Below are 13,573 nucleotides of genomic sequence, written 5' to 3'. Positions count from 1 at the left end.
AAGCAGGAAACTTTTGGAGGTCTCCCAAAATATAAGAAAAGATTGTTTGGGTGTGGATGTAGGTTGAGGACAGGAACAGGAAATATCCTGGGATGTCTGAGGCAACCCAATAGAGGGTCTGAAGCGGACGAGACCATGTAATACAGTGCAATGCTTTTCCATCTTTACGGTGCACCTCTTAGGAGTCACCTGGTGACCTTGCTGAAGTGCAGGTACTGATTCAGCAGGCCTGAAATTGTGCATTTCTAAGATTGTGAGTTCCCAGAGGATGCTGATGCTGCAGACCGCGCTTTGAAGCAAGGTACCATGGGACATCCAGAACGCCTGCGGCGAGAGAGGCCTGCTGGCCACATCCCCCGAAGAAGGCAGGATACATGCAATCTTCTAAGCTAAAGTCCCCGTCCTGTCTCTCGGGAGAGGTGAGCAGTGAGGATATGGGGACAATGAGAAGGACGGCTCAAGCAGGGCTGGGGAGGGGCAGAGGTGCCCAGGCGCGCCAGGTGCAAGCGCTCAGGAGAGTGCGGTCGGACTGGGCCCGCGGTTCTGGGGCCGCGGCGCGATTGCAGGAGTTTCGGCCCTCAGCGGCTCCCATCGCGGCTCCCGGGAGCGAAGCGAGACGGCGACGGCTGCAGTCGTCCCTCCCCACGCGGGCGCGCGGGCATGCGGACACCCACTCGGCCGGTCCAGGCTCTCAGGCTCCCGGAAGCGGAAGGGAAGAGCGGCCCGGCCTGGGCGGCGGCGCCGGAGGAGGCGGAGGTGGCGCGACAGGAGGAGGGGAAAGAGCTGTTGGCGGCCGTGAGAGCTGCGGCGGCGAGAGGCTAGCCAGCCGCGACGGTGAGTGTGCAGGCGCGGGGGCGAAGCGGCCGCCCCCACCCCCGGCCCCCGCTGCGCCGCGCCGGGCCCGCCCGCGGCTCCTCCGCGCCGGGCCGCCCTCACCTGTCCCTGCACGCCCCCTGCACCTGCTCTGCTTGGAACCCCGGGGCTTCTCGGTGCCTCCCCGCCCCAGGCCTGGCCTTTCTCAGAGCGTCTTCTGCTAGAGATGCAGCCACCTGCTAAGTGCCCGTCCCTCAAACTGGCGGTGGGGGGTTCCTGCTGTAGTCGAGATGGTGTTGGCTAGTTATTTATTTATTTTTAAAAAATCTATATCCTGAGTTTCTCGCTTGTAAACTACAGTTTCTGTCTCCGCACCCCCGTCTGGAGACCTACACTGGGATCCCTGGTTTCTCTGTGCTATTCCAGAGCTATTCATTCATTCCAGACTTCTGGTGTGAAGCTGCAGGGAGGACAAACAGTTTGCTCCTTTATTGACCTTCTCACTCCTCTTCTCTCGATCCAAAGAGGTTTTCGGGAAACTGGCTTACGGATGGCAGCAGTTTGCACTTGTTACTGTTCACTATAGTAGGTCGCTGGATTGTAACTGCAGAGTCCATTTAAGTTATGGTCTTTTTCAAGCTATATGTGGGTCACATTTTAAGATCCCTTGAGAGTCAGGGTGGTTGTCTGTATTATCAGGCTGAGAGGACATGACCAATTATTACTTTAAAATATTGCAATATAGCATTCCCTGAAAGTACAAGAGAAAAAAAAATCAAGGTCATTGTGGGCGGGTCATAAATTATATTGTAAAGTTACAGTCCAAAGACGACCAACGATAATTAAGTGCAATTTAAAAAGATGTGTTAAATAGGTCCTCAGCCTACTGTGCTAATATGTGCACTTTTAAAAATTCACTGCCTTCCTTGTGGTAAGAATGATATTAATAACAGTCACCATTTGATGACTACTTAGTATGTGCCATTCCTGGATTAAAAGGCTTTTGGTGTAATATTAAATTCTTCCAACTCTTTAGATGTTACTTAAAGATAAAATTTCAGAGAGATGCTCTATTTTTCCTTAGTTGTGCCATCTCTTAAAAGCAAAAAGATGTTTGAAGAATTGAGATGAGAAATCAATTGGAAAGAAAACCAAATGAGATTTGGTGTCATGAAAAGAAAAACTAGATTCTAGTCCCATTTCTGTCACTATCCAGCTGTGGGGTCATGGGTAGGGGAATGACCCATGTTATTTTCTGTATATCATCATAAATTCTTTAAGGCTTATTTTAGCTTTTCCATGCTTACTTGGAAAATGTTATGTTTTTAAATAATATAAGACCCTTTAACGTGTTGAAGGTACATTAAAAACATGTATGACGTATTAGTAAAATTATATCTAAATACAAGTTAAAATGTATAGTTCCATAATTGTTTTGGTGTAGTACTCTTCCAGAATTCATCATTTTCGATGGAAACAATTCTGTTAGATCCTTTCACACTGTTGAGATTTCTGTTAACATACTTGGGAAGCTGTAGTTGGAATAAATGAAATAGAACATCATTTAAAGAAAATAATGAGGACTGTGTCACTTTTGCCTATGAGGTGCTTTGTTTAATAAGATAAATCTAAGCGTTTAAAAATGCAGACACATAATCAGCTTAACAGGAAGTTCTGAGATAAGAATCAATGAATCATAACATTTGTACTTCTTATTTGCCTACTGCCTCATTTCTTTAATTCGTAATGACCGATTCAGAACCTATGGAAAAGCACATGAATAAAATAATAGTTTTATAAAATGTGACCCACATACAGCTTGAAAAAGACCATGACTTAAATGGCCTCTGCAGTTACAATCCAGGGACTTGTTATAGTGAATAGTAACAAATGCAAGCTGCTGCCATCCGTAAGCCATTTTCCCAAAAACCTCTTTGGATGGAGAGGAAAAGAGTGAGAAGGTCAATAAAGGAGCAAACTGTTTGTCCTCCTGCTAGTCTTATTGTATAGTGGTTTAGTGAAGAAACTGCTTGAGAAGTTGAGTAATGTCTCCATGGAGCTGTTTTTCTGGAATTGTAATTGAATGTGACTCAATGAAAACTTTTTTAGCATAGGCGGTGACACAGTGGCAGTATCAGTACTACCAGGCAAAATGGGGAAGGCAAAGGAAAGGCTGTTTTTATTGCCAAGAGCTTGTTCCCTAAATTCAGTTTTATTTTATTTTAAGGAATGTAACCTTTTATGTTGTTTTAGTAAAACATTAGGGCTCAGATTCAACTTTTCACATACATTAGTTATAATAGGCAATTTAGCATCTAGTAGAATAATCAGTGCTTAAATAACTTTTATTAAAGTTTAAAATACAGGTGAAATTGTTAAAACAGTTTTTATTGTTGAAAGTGATTTGTTAAGAATTCTTGATAAGTCAGGCTAGTTTAAAAAGCACATTTTCTTAGACATGTGAATCATCACTGCTCATTGATAGCTCCCTGAACAAAAATACCTTAGTATGATGGTAGTTTGTTTGTTTCGCTCTTTAGATCTAACCTGGGTAAAATTGTGACATTTTTGAAGTTTGCCTTCTGCCTTTCAAGCTGCTTTTTCCTCTGTGCTGTTTCTCTCAGGGTAGATTCACCTTCTTCTCCATTTCAGAGATTCTCTTAACCTATGTGTTGCTCCTTCTACAAAAGGGCAGGTTGGGTAAAATAGGTATTTTACCATTCACTGATGAATTTTTTAAAATTCTAATGTAAAATGCTCAAGTGTGATATCAACCAGGCTTCTGATTTTAAGCTTTTTATCTGTAATTACAGAATGAAGAACTTTTTCACTTACTGCAGGATTTTCAGCTTCAGCAAGCAGGTGAGGAGAGATTTTTCTTATGGTGTTAGTGTTCTTAAATCATGCCTGCTTTGGTAAAGCCTGGTGTGAAGGAAATCTAATTTAGTCTCCTACCCCCCACCCCACCCAATCTCTCTTGGTGCAGTGGGTACTAAAAGGTAAGTAGCAGGCTTCCCCTTCCTTCTTGGAAGAACATACTTGATTCATATCCAGGAAAAGCCTGGGCCTCTTCATTTCTGACTTTTACTGTATCTGACGGTTTTTCCTTATGCTGATTTTGGAACAAAAGTTATCTGTTTTTCATCCCCGTCCCTATCCTGCAATTAATCTTGCCCTTTCAGTCCCTTTTCCCACTCCTATCTCCCTAAATGAAAACTCCCACAGAGACATTTTGTACTGACTGAAACAACATTTGGTGGTCTTTAATTCATATTGCCCCACACCTCCCAAGCTATTTTTACTTTTTGTTAGAAGATTCTAATGAAGCGAGCTTGAGCTGGGGAGAATGGAGACCGAGGCTGCAGTGAGCTCTGATTGCAGCACTCCAGTCTCGACAACATAGTGAGACCCTGTCTCAGACAAACACACATAAAAAACAGTGCCCCAGTTACCTACTTTCTCTAAAGTTAAAGCAAGTTAATGCAAGTAGGGAAAAATAAAGGTAAATGCCTGTATTAGCAGTACTAATACTACTAGTACTAGTACTGCTAGTACAGGATAGTGTTAACAGTATTAATAATACTTCAGTGTAGTACTACTAATACAGTCATTTGTATTTACTTTTTACTCATGAGACTGGTAAACACAAAAGCAAATTTATGAGAAGAGCAACAGCTTATGCTCAGTTTTGCCCAGAATGTAATTTAAAAACTTAGTCTACAGAGTAGTCTTGAAACTATTGATGGTGCATGCACGTATGTTATGCTTTGACACTTTGTCCACCCACATTTTTACAGTCTTCCTGGAAAACTCAGCAATTGATTCAGAATCCCTGCTTGCATTGTACTTTCTTTATTAGCTTCTGAAATCAAATACTGATTTTCTTTCACACTTTATTTCTTTGCTCACCAGTCCTGCTTTTACTTGAAAGTGATTTACTTTAGGGGCTTTAATTCAGTCATTCTATTTTTTTTTTTAGATGGGGTCTTGCTCTGCTGCCCAGGCCGTAGTGCAGTGGGGCAATCTCGGCTCACTGCAAGCTCCTCCTCCCAGGTTCACGCCATTCTTCTGCCTCAGCCTCCTGAGTAGCTGGGACTACAGGCGCCCACTACCACACCTGGCTAATTTTTGTATTTTTAGTAGAGACAGAGTTTCACCGTGTTAGCCAGGATAGTCTCGATCTCCTGACCTCGTGATCTGCCCACCTTGACCTTCTAAAGTGCTGGGATTACAGGCGTGAGCCACCGTGCCCGGCCTAGTTCAGTCATTCTATTTTAGATCAAATCTCTATTTTTGGTTTTCTGCTTAAAGAACCACCCCCCCAGCCAACATGTAGAAATACAGCTTCAGACTTTAGAAAAGTAGATAACGGGGCATATTTTGTTGTTCTTGTGCTTGTTTTGTTTTTTGTTTGAGACAGAGTCTCACTGTTGCCCAGGCTGGAGTGCAGTGTAGTCAGAGCTCACTGCAACCTTGGTCTCCATCTCCCTGGCTTAAGCGATCCTCCCACTTCAGCCTCCCAATAAGCTGGGACTACAGACGAGTGCCCCCACACCCGGCTGGTTTTCTGTTTGTTCGTTTTTTGTTGTTGTTGTTGTTTTTGAGACAGAGTCTTGCTCTGTCTCCCAGGCTGGAATGCAGTGGGGCAATCTCAGTTCGCTGCAAGCTCTGCCTCCTGGGTTCAAGTCTCAGCCTACCGAGCAGCTGGAATTACAGGTACCTACCATCACATCTGGCTGATTTTTGTATTTTTAGTAGAGATGGGGTTTCACGTGTTGGCCAGGTTGGTCTTGAACTCCTGACCTCAGGTGATCCACCCGCCTCGGCCTCCCAAAGTGCTGGGATTACAGGCATGAGCCACTGCTGTTTGTTTTTTAACTAGAGACTAGGTCTGGCTATGTTGCCCAGGCTGCTCTGGATCTCCTTAGCTCAAGCAATCCTACCCAACTCACCTCCCAAGTGTTATGATTACAGGCAAGAGCAGGCCCTGGGGTATTGTTAAACCGTTTCATTACTTTTAATGATGGGGACCCAGAAACATTGTTTCTTTCTAGAGTTTGTAAAACTAGAAGTAAAACTTATCTTTCACTTTCCCTTCCTCTCCTCTCTCCTTCACTCCCCTGGAAAGTTAGCATTTTGGAGGTGCTGCTTTGCCAGGCAATTTCTCTTTTAAGCGTGACAGCAACTGTGTAAGTTGACATTTTTATCTCCATTTTACAGATGGTCAAACTGAAGCTTGAAAATAAACTGAAGCTTGGAAAGTGAATAAGAGACTGTGTCATAATTTCTCTTTTAACATCTGTAGAAGATTAATTTTTTAATCTGTTGATAATCAACTGAATATCTATGTGATATTTAAAAAATTGAATTCCTAATTGCCAGGGAGAGCGTGATTTTTACAGAGAATATTTAACTGCCTACACTTGACCAGTTTTCAGAGTAGAATGATATCAGAAGTCAAAAAGTTTTATAAATATGTTTTTAGCTGTAACTGTGCTTTCTAAATTCATTGTTGCCTGTAATTAATAAGTTTAAAATTTCATATATTCATCTAATAAGCATTTTCTCTTGGCACTGTGGAAAAAAAAATTTGGTGTGTTTGAAAACTTAGCTTGTAAATTGTTGATTGTATTCTTTCAGGCGTAGCAATATCAAAAATATTTAATGACATATAGTTTTGAAACTTTGGAATTGTTTTGTTATTCCAATTTTTTGGATGTTTAGGCCCAACTTTACTTTTGTTTGTTGTTTGTTTGTTTTGTTTTTGAGACAGGGCCTTGCTCTTGCACCCAGACTGGAATGCAGTGGCACGATGATCTCTGCTCACGGCAGCTTCCGCCTCCTGGGTTCAAGCTTCTAGTGATTCTCATGCCTCAGGCTCCCGAGTAGCTGGGATTACAGGCGGGCGCCACTATGCCTGGCTAGTTTTTGTATTTTTGGTAGAGACAGAGTTTCACCATGTTGGCCAGGCCAGTCTCAAACTCCTGACCTCGGATGATCTGCCCACCTTGGCCTCCTAAAGTGCTGGGGTTACAGGCATGAACCACTGTGCCTGGCCCAGCATTACTTTTATTACCACATAGATGAGATTTGATTTCTAGCGGTGGTGGTGTTTATCTAGTACTGAAATACGAATCTCATTTCAGAGTCTGCAGTGTAGCTCTGATGACTATAAATGTAAAGTAGGATTTTTCTTGATTTTAAGCCAGTGAGTGACTGGGATTTGACTCATGGGTGATTGACGTGTGCTATAACCTACTAACGTTACTGACAGAAACTACTGTTTTGCTGAAACATTAGGAAGCCACTCTCAAGTCATAGACTTAGCAGCATTATTGTTTTTGGCCATGTTTCAAAAACGTTTTGTTGTACCACATTTAATTCTGTTTGAGTTTTTTCCTGAAAGAGTTCATTTATTTGCCATTGGGGTAGCAGCTCTTTAACTTTTTTATTTTTTTGAGATGAAGTCTCGCCCTGTTGCCCAGGCTGGAGTGCAGTGGTGCAATCTCTGCTCCCTGCAACCTCTGCCTCTTGGGTTCAAGCGATTCTCGTGCCTTAACGTCGTAAGTAGTTGTGATTACAGGCACACACCACCATGCCCAGCTTATTTTTGTATTTTTGGTGAAGACAGGGTTTTGCCATGTTTGCCAGACTGATCTTGAACTCCTGACCTCAAATGATCCTCCCACCTCAGCCTCCCGAAGTGCTGGGATTACAGGCATGAGCCACTGTACCCAGCCTTTAACTTTGTAATTCTGTGTTTAGTCTCTGAAAAGCAAAGGTGCAGCCAAGGAGCCCACTTTAAATTATCTTAAAAAGTTAAGAGTAGAAACAAAGTTCATTTGACAATCTAACAATTATGGACCATAGAGAAGTTGACCTTGGGAGGAAATACAAGTTCCCTGCCCCCCACAAATATATAAAGGCAAAAGAAATGTAATGGTAATAATTTTGGTGTGTTTTTTACATTCTCAGTATTTAATAGTTTGCTATTGCTGTGGTAACCAGCACACTTAACACACTTGTAACTTGTCCTTTGTTTCCTGTCTTGGAGAATGGTTCCACCCTTCACCTAGATCCTAATGTGAAACTTGGGAGCCATCCTAGTCTGCCCTTTGCTCCCAATTGATCTCTAAGCCCTATCAGTTTTATTTATTTAAGTTCTGCCAGATCTGCCCTTTTTCAATATACCTCCTGTCTTAAGTGTCACTACCCCACCCACTTACACACACACACACACACACACACACACACACACACACACACTATTCCCCTTATCAGTTACCATTTTTGGGGTGCTTACCCCATGTGCCCTTATCATTTCTTGCCGGGTTAACAGTTGCATGTAGTCAATCTCAGTGCTTTATCAGTCCACCAAAATTCAGCCCTCAGATTGTGTCTGTTCTTCCGAGAATGCAAATTTGATCATGGCGTTTTACTGCCTCAAATCCCTGAGTGGTTTTCCACTGTGTTCAAGGTGAAATCCAAACTCACTGGCATGGTTTAACAGTGTTTTTCAATCTGAGGATCTACCTGTGGGTCATGAAATCGGTTTAGTAGGCTATGACCAGTATTATACATTTTTATTAAAGTAAAATAAATAGGTTGCAGTGGTACCCAACTGTAGTGCCAGCGGCCCAGGAGGCTGAGGCAGGAGGATTGCTTGAGCCCAGTGTGCTATGATCGCACCTGGGAATAGCCACTGCACTCCAGCGTGGGTAACATAGTCAGACCCACTCTAAAAAAAAAAAAAAAAAAAAAAAAAAGAATAGCAACATCAGCGTGTGTCATATGTAGTAAGGGTAACTATCACTTCATTAAACTTTTTTAGTTATTCATATATATCTGTGTGTACTAGTAATGTTATAAAATTTATTAGAGTTGGTTGTGGTCAAAAGGATGAACGTCTTACCCCATTCTATATGCAGTGATTCTTGTTATTTCAGTTTACTCAGATTTCCTTTGCCTGCTTTTATGCCTTTGCTTTTTCTGTTCTCTTGGTCTGAAGAGTCTCCATTCTTCATCTAGCAAACTCACAGGGTTTGTTGTCTTCAGGAATCTTTTCCTGATGGCTATGTACCGTAAGAAATAAATTTTGTAATATGACCTATGAACCAATATCCTTAACATATGAGGTAGCAGTCTTGTCCCCTTGCCCTCTTTCTTAACTTGTCTTACTGGTCTTGTCTGTTTGCTAGTCTGCCTCCATTGAAGATAGAGTCTTTCTTTTTCATCTATACCCTGTGTTAAAGTGTAGTATGTATAGTAGTTAAATGTTGATTGAGTTAGTAAAATAGTGCATCAGTATATGTTATATATAGCACTTTACAGTATATATTTTTAAGCCTGAATTGTAGAAACTGACTTATGTTTGACTCTCTTAATGGTTTCATTACAGGAGGATTAACTGTCTTAAAACATTTTAAATTAAAACTTCCATTTTAAGCTGTTTATCTTTGTTTATGAATTGTGATTATGTACTTCTAGCAGAATCTATTGTTATTTTGTGACTTGTGGCCAAGGAAGTGTGTAATGGAGCCCAAATACTGAACATACAATGCTTATTTGATTTTATGGGAAGTGGGTGATTTTAAAAGAGAGACTCTCATGTATAATGGTAACCAAATGCAAATTCTGAGGGGATGGGTGGGATATGAAAGCACAGAATCAAATGGAGTTGAATTTTTTTGTTCTTATTTCTAAATTTAAGACATTTGTAATTGGCATTTTGACACAATATTTAGTTGCTTATCGTTTTTATCTTTGTGAGAAATCATTGTTTCTTAAACCATTAATAGGTCCTCATGGAAAACTGTTCTTGAAGAGAGATCCATTTGGTGGGATATAATTAAAAAAAATGAATCAAAAGAAAATCTCTAAATGCTGGTGCCAGAAAAATTACAGCACACCTCAGTGAATTTGCAAGTGGTAAGTTTGCTTTTGATTTTACTTGGTAATATATTTTTGAATTATGTGCCATAGTATCCTTGGAGTCTTATGCTTAGATGCACTTAATTGTCAGTTAGCAAATGTAGTTACTTTATGTTTATTTAAAAGTTTTTATACTAAGTTTTAACCAAATCTGTTTTCTTAAATAAGACTTTTTCCGTAGAGAAAAATAATCTGTAAAGAATAAGTTTGGGAAACATCTTATCGTAAGTGTTATATGGCTTTACAGCAAATCCTTCCGTGCTTCATTTTTAAAAATAATTTTAAAAGCATTTATTATAAGGATAATATATAGTGACAAAGAGGCCTAAATTAAACATTTTGTTTGTAAGTTTAGTATCTCTTAGGTTATCTTTATTTTTAAGTTAATTGAAAAGAATTTAGAAGTACATGGCTGTTGATAAACTTAGAAGAACATATAAATATTTGAAAGCCTTCCTTCTCACTACTCCTTTCTCAGCCCATTGAGAGCAGTTTGGTTGGTCGGTTTTCTTGCAGTCTTTTTTTCCTGCCCTTGTGCAGAAATTACTTATGCACATACACACATATTTTTTCTAACAAAAATGTTATATAAACTGTTCTATAATTTGCTTCCCCCAGCACTTAATTTTGAAAAATTTCCAACAGAAGCATTGAATTTTATTGTGTAACATCTGAATACCTATCACTTAGATTCCTAACTAACATTTTAACAAATTTCAGCATGTTCATGTATCTTTTATCCACTTTGTTATTAATTTGGGGGATTCATTTCAAAGTAAATTGCAGACATCGGTATGCTTTCCCTCTACATAATTCAGTATACATATTGTTAATTAGGGCTCAGTATTGGTTTACAGTTTCTTAAAGGTAAATTTACATACCTGACATGCAACAATCTTAAGTGTACATTTGCTGAGTTTTGACAAATTCATACATCTTTGTAACTCAGACTCCATTATCAATAGAAACATACTTATTAGCACCACAGAGAGTTCCCTCATGCCTGTTTCTGGTCTGTCTCTATCCCTGTCTCTTTCCAGAAAGTCAGTTAAAGTCTCTTCCCTCTCCACTCCTAACGGATTTTGTCTATGTCACTTGTTTTATTCACTCAGCAGTATGTAGTGGGTAGTTATAGGCAGATCTAAATCTGCCTTCTTTTCTGCCTTAAAAAAAAATTGCAATAGCTTGGAAATAGTTTACACTATGGGTGTATTAGAATTTATTTGATCATTCCCTTTTCTCTACATGGACATTTAGATTGTGCCATGCTTTCGTGATTACGGAAAGTGCTATATCCTTGTACATCCTCGTATATGTATATATACGAGGAGTCTCAGGAGTACTTTTGTAGGTAATAGTAAAAATAAAACTGCTGGGTAAAAGGGTTTTACTTTTTGATACATACTGCCAAATTGCCCTCCCAAGATGATTGTATCAGTTTACATGCCCACCAGTAATGTATGAGAGTGTCCTTTTTTTCTGTGCCCTCTTAACATTGGATATCATCTTTCTAAAAGTTTTTCAGTACAATACATGAAAAATGTACCTTGTTATTTATTTCACATTTTCCTAATCAGTAATGATTAGCCATTGGATTTCTTTCCCTTTGTGAATTGCTTCTTTTTATATTTACATTGTATGTCTCTTGTCAGTCATGTGTTGTATTTTTTCCAGGAATGCTTTGTCTTTTAACTTTGCTTTCCATGTGTTTTGGGCTTCAGATGTGTTCATTTTTACCTGGTCAGACATGGCTGATGGGTCTTCATTGTGAAGGCCTTCCTTCTTCCAGGAATATAAAACCACTTGCTACTCTAATACTTTTCCTTTCAATGAAATTTAGAAGAAAAAGATAAATCATTGTGAACTGAAGTGCCAGGAAAAATTTCAAATGGAGAATGAGATTCAAATTGGCCTTGAAGTCTGAGTTGAATTTGGATGGAGTAAGCAGAATGGTAGGGATGTTTCAGATAGGAGGAATGACTAATGGAATATCGTCGAACAGTGGTAACAAGACCCCTTAGGCTGAGGTGAAGAGTCATATAAAACTGTAAGCGTAGACATATGTGTTTGGATATATTTCTTGGTAATTATTTTGGCTAATCTGTATGATTTTCTAAAATCTGCGTCTTGATGTTATAGTTTTCTGTCCATTAATAGTTTTGTCATTTTCATAGTGACTTGAGTATTCTTCTTGAGGAGAATATGTGGTGAAATAAAGTTGCCTGAAAAGGCAAAAAATGGTAGTATTCCACTGGAATAAGTTGAACATTATAAATATTTACTCAGTCTGGTTTATTAGAGTGAAGTTATAATTGTTTTTAAAGTTTGTGCTGTAGTAATTTACATCATTTAGTCCCTGTAGTCGACTATAGTTACCAGATAGCAATCTTAAAAAAAGTTGAAGTACCAGTATATCCACTAGTTACTTAATTAGAGTTTTGAGTTATGAGCTCACCATTTAATATACAAATTAGTATGTTGGAATCTCCTGCTAATGAAAGTATTTTATGAATGCTGTCCTTAAGACCAAGTAACAGCATTGTGTTCAGTTTGGTCATTGCTCAGGATGTGTAATAGTTCCTCTTCAGCCATAAGCCATGCCTGGTAGATATTAATTGAGTGGAGAGATGATCTTGCACCTCTTCCAGTTACGCATTTGTGGTTTGTCATCTGATTTGGAGCACTTGGAAGATCACTGTTTTGTGTTCTGCAACCCAATTGAGAGGATTATGTGGAGCTAAGTTTTACCAGTCAGGTATTTTAAAAAATATATTCAACATCTTATTTGTTTGTTGTTATATTTTTCTATCCTGTGCTCACTTTTCCTTAGGGATACTTGCTCTTTTAGAGATTGTCATCTATGTGTGTTTACATCCAGGAAAAATGGATACATTTTAAACTATACTTTTCACTTTGTAATTTTTTTTTTTGTTGTGAGAGATCTCTTCTAGTGATAAAGAAAAATTTGTTGTTCTCTAGTGGAGGAGAATAAAAATGGAGTTCAAAAATGAATATTTGATAATTTTGCCACTTGTTTTGCTGGCTCATGTACTTTTCTGTTTCTAAAGTTAATAAATTTAGAAATAAGTAATGAAGTTACTCTCATATATACTTAATGAAATTCATGTTCTGTTTTTAGTCTTGAATAGAACTGAAACGTTAATAATAATATTGAACATGTTGAAAGAGCACTTGTCATTTCTTTTAGCACTTGATAGTTGGCAAGGCTAAAAAATTAACATTGTCTTGAATGTTTCTCTTTTTGACTGTGTAGATAGCTTACCATTTGTATTTGAGATTCCTTTATTAAAATGATTCTTAGCAAATTAAATAGCATGCTTTTTCCTGACTTTCTTCGTTTTAATGATACCAATCTGTCTTTTGATTTTTAAATTAAAAGATAAGTAAATGAAACTTTTATTAGTTTAGTGGCCTAGGCACTATTTCTGTTTTAGAATTCATACACAAGTTAGAATATATCTGATGTAAACCATTGAGTGGTATTGCATTTGGGTTCTTTTTTTTTTTTTTTTTTTTTCTGCTGCTCCAATATTTGCAGGATCTGGGGATGAGAAAACGGGGGTATTCTTTTAAAATTAAGTATTCCTTAGTGTCTTTTTCTTTGTTTCAGTAGCTTTATAGCTTGAAGAACATTGGCAAGGCCTCTAAGGGATGGTACCCTGAGGCTTTTCAATTGATTATGAATTGTTCTTAGAATGAAGTGGACTGGGATATAGGCTGAAAATCTGGGAGTCACCCTTGACACTTTCCCCTGTAACACCTAATATCTAATCAACCAGAAAGTCAGACTGGTTTGATTCTAACAATT

At 39.0% G+C, this 13,573-nt stretch overlaps 1 protein-coding gene across 3 annotated transcripts in view; it reads left to right on the top strand.

Moving 5' to 3' along the window:
• The first annotated feature begins 676 nt into the window (after window positions 1-676).
• Window positions 677-13,573, top strand: part of LOC105489092 (zinc finger DHHC-type palmitoyltransferase 21) — a 73,224-nt gene continuing 60,327 nt past the window's right edge. For 2 of the 3 annotated variants that reach the window (XR_011612590.1, XM_011753763.3), the window contains exons 1-3: window positions 677-834; window positions 3,627-3,675; window positions 9,612-9,741. The gene's annotated coding sequence lies outside the window, so the exon portion shown is untranslated. The remainder of the gene's footprint in view (window positions 835-3,626; window positions 3,676-9,611; window positions 9,742-13,573) is intronic. The other variant, XM_011753762.3, reaches the window with a different exon arrangement.

Source organism: Macaca nemestrina, chromosome 14 (genome assembly GCF_043159975.1).
Source record: "Macaca nemestrina isolate mMacNem1 chromosome 14, mMacNem.hap1, whole genome shotgun sequence".
NCBI lineage: Eukaryota > Metazoa > Chordata > Mammalia > Primates > Cercopithecidae > Macaca > Macaca nemestrina.
The sequence above is the reverse complement of the archived record's forward strand: the minus strand, read 5'-3'. Positions and strand labels throughout refer to the sequence as shown.